Source organism: Artibeus jamaicensis, unplaced genomic scaffold (genome assembly GCF_021234435.1).
Source record: "Artibeus jamaicensis isolate MK-2021 breed Jamaican fruit bat unplaced genomic scaffold, CSHL_Jam_final contig_3176, whole genome shotgun sequence".
Classification (NCBI taxonomy): Eukaryota; Metazoa; Chordata; class Mammalia; order Chiroptera; family Phyllostomidae; genus Artibeus; species Artibeus jamaicensis.
Genome location: NW_026521740.1, coordinates 5,411,424 through 5,414,271, shown reverse-complemented (window position 1 = coordinate 5,414,271; position 2,848 = coordinate 5,411,424). Strand labels below are relative to the sequence as shown.

The following is a 2,848-nucleotide window of genomic DNA, read 5'->3' as shown; positions in this document are numbered from 1 at the left end:
AGAGCAAAGTGTCCACTGAAACTCGAGGAGGTCAAGGCAGCAGATGAGATCATTTCAGTCCAACACAATGACAGAGTCCTTAACAATGAGGACTATCCCCAAATGTAACAGGGTGTCCTGTGAGCTTTCATCACTAAGTTTAGCTGTGATTCTCCAGGGTGGAATAGAGTAGATGAAGAGCTCAGGGCAATGGACTTAGTAGCCGTTCTGATTGGCTGCCAGCAAAGCCTGGAATGCTGGGGCATGTGGCGTCACATCCTCTGGCTGCCATCTTGTTCCCAGGGGCAGTTGGTGAAGAGATCATGGTCCCTGGCTGCCCCCTCACCTTCTTCCAGGAGTTCTGAAGGCCAGTGTCTCCATGTCTGCTCTGGACATGGAGTTCATTTGTCTGTATCCTCGCTGCCCTTCCTCACCTGGCTGGGGCACAGTGAGGTGACCCCCCTCTCCCAAGGCAGTCCATGCAGTCAGGTCACATGTATTGGGACACTGAACCCAGAGGAGTGACTGGCCATGTCACTGTCCCATTTGTACCAGGCCAGGAAAGGCCACATGGATGAACATGAGAAGGAGGACTTTGAGATCACTGACCAGGATCTGCATGCAGAATGAGTTCAATCTCAACCAGTGGTGGCATTGATGGACCAATGAAGAGGCCACTTATGGAGTGTAGAGAGAGCAAAACTTGGATAGAGAGAGGCCTGAATTTGGAGGTAAATGGGCTGGCGACTACTACTTGCCAGCCAACTTCATCAAGATCAGGCTCAAGAAAGGGGTGGCACAGGAAGCATAGCTGGAAAACTCTGATGGTGAAGAAAAAGTGGTTAGGCAGGGTGAATTTCCTAAGAGTTTCAGACCGAAGAAGTTAAAAACTGGTGGCAATTTTAAAACCAGCCAGAAAGGATTTGCAGAGGGAACCAAATTGTTCGTGGATTTTGGTTTCTAGGAAAAACACACAAAATGAATTGGACAGAAGCTTTTGCAGAAGATGGGCTCCATCTCTGTAAGGGGCCTTGGGAAGAACACACAAGGTATCATTAACCCAGTCAAAACCAAAGAGAGGATGGGAAAAGGCAATATGGGAGCCCATGGCCTGGAGTGGATCACTCAGGCCCTGCAAGACATCCCTGCTCTTAACTCTGAAGAAGGAGCTTAAGAGGAGTTTCAGAAGGAGCTGAGCCAGTGGAGGAAAGATCCCAGCTGAAGCAAGAAGAAGCCCATATACTCTTATAAGACAATGGAAAAGTTGAAGGCCAAGGGCAGGGTTAGCAAGAAGCTCACTGATCCCCAGAAAGAGTTTTCTCAGGCCAAGGTCATAGACATGACTGGCCAGGAGCAGAAGGTCTACTACAGTTGCAGCCAGATCAGCCACAAGCACAACATCCCTGATGAAGGGCTGCCACAGCAGTCACAGCAGCTGCCACAGCCCAGCAAAGAGGCCAAGGCCCTAGGTATTGTACTGCCGGAACTGGAGCACAACCTGCAGCTGCTCATCAACCTCATGGAGCAGAAGATTATTCCAAGAGTTAGCACCTTGTCTGCCAAGGGCAAATTCAGTGAAACACTGATGTCATGAATAGGGAGATGCCCTCCAACATTGGTGACTACATGCAGCTTGGCACATGGGACATCACTTACCTTACCCACAAGGAGTGGAGAAAGGATTTCTGGCACAAGGCCAGGCAGGAGTGACAGGAGATCGAGAACATAGCCCAGGGGGTCATCAGCATGGCCACCAGCTCCATGCCCATGAGCTTTAAGGACTTCATTGAGACTAAGGCCAAGAGGAAAAATGTGGTCTTCATGCTTGTCATCGGGAAATGACATGGAAGGGCAGCAGCTCTACAGCTTTGACCACATCATCATCTACATCAATGGGGCAGTGGTTTTCATCCACGGTAAGAAAGCCCTGGGTGTCCATCTCCTAGTAGCACCTGATTGACGTGGTCAAGTAAACTGCGGAGCAGGCTGGACACTTGCACCTTAAAGAGGGAGGTCCAAAATTTCAAGGAGGATTCACCCAGTGCAAAGCAAGGCACCAATGGGGCACAACAGGCCCCTGCTGGTACCTCGCATGCATCTGGGTCTGCAAGGTGGTCCTGGCTGGGCTTCCCTGGTGCCCAGCCACCATGGAACAATCTGAGTCACGGCCGTGTGCTGGCAGTTCAGTGGCACCAGGTACTAACCAGAGGTTACATGGGCCCTCGGTTCAGTGGCCTTGGTTCATGAGTTTGGCTAGGAGAAGGATTCAGAGTCAAGAACTCATGCTATAAGAGGAGATATATTTAGAAAGTCACAGAGGTGGAAAGAAGTGACCAGCTGGGCTGCATGGCTTCAGGAACCAAGTTACGGAGGCAAGAGAAAGGCCCCCGGAGCTTAGTCGCTTCAGTTGTATACTTGGCTTTTCCCCCAAGTACTTCTAAAATCTTCAATTGGATTATTGCTTTGAAAAATTACTCTGCAAACTATCTTGTGCTGTATATTTTCTTTTGTTTTTGTTTTCTAATTATTTTAACTTTTTAATATTTTTTTGTTTTGTCACTTCAAATTGAAATGAGTTTGCTGGGCCTGACCCATTTTAATGGTAACCATAGTTTTTTAAAAGATAAATATCTCTCAGTGTTTTCATCTTTTATGACTCTATTTTGGAAGTTGGTGACTGGTGTCTCATAACCCCTTCCACATTGTATTTTTTATCTACCCGGAAAGCCAGTATCTGTATGATACATGGTAAGGAATGACCTTGACTTTCTAAGATAAAGTGCAGTCTTCATTTATAAAGTTGTTTTAACATGTCTGCATATTTTTAAGCCTGTTGACTTTGCTCCTGGCATCAGAAACTGTGTTCAGG

The 2,848-nt window shown here is 47.6% G+C and overlaps 1 pseudogene; it reads left to right on the top strand.

Annotated features, from left to right (window-relative positions):
• Nucleotides 1–510: 510 nt before the first annotated feature.
• On the top strand, nt 511–1,573 carry LOC119048968 (tuftelin-interacting protein 11-like; annotated as a pseudogene).
• The last annotated feature ends 1,275 nt before the right edge of the window (nt 1,574–2,848 follow it).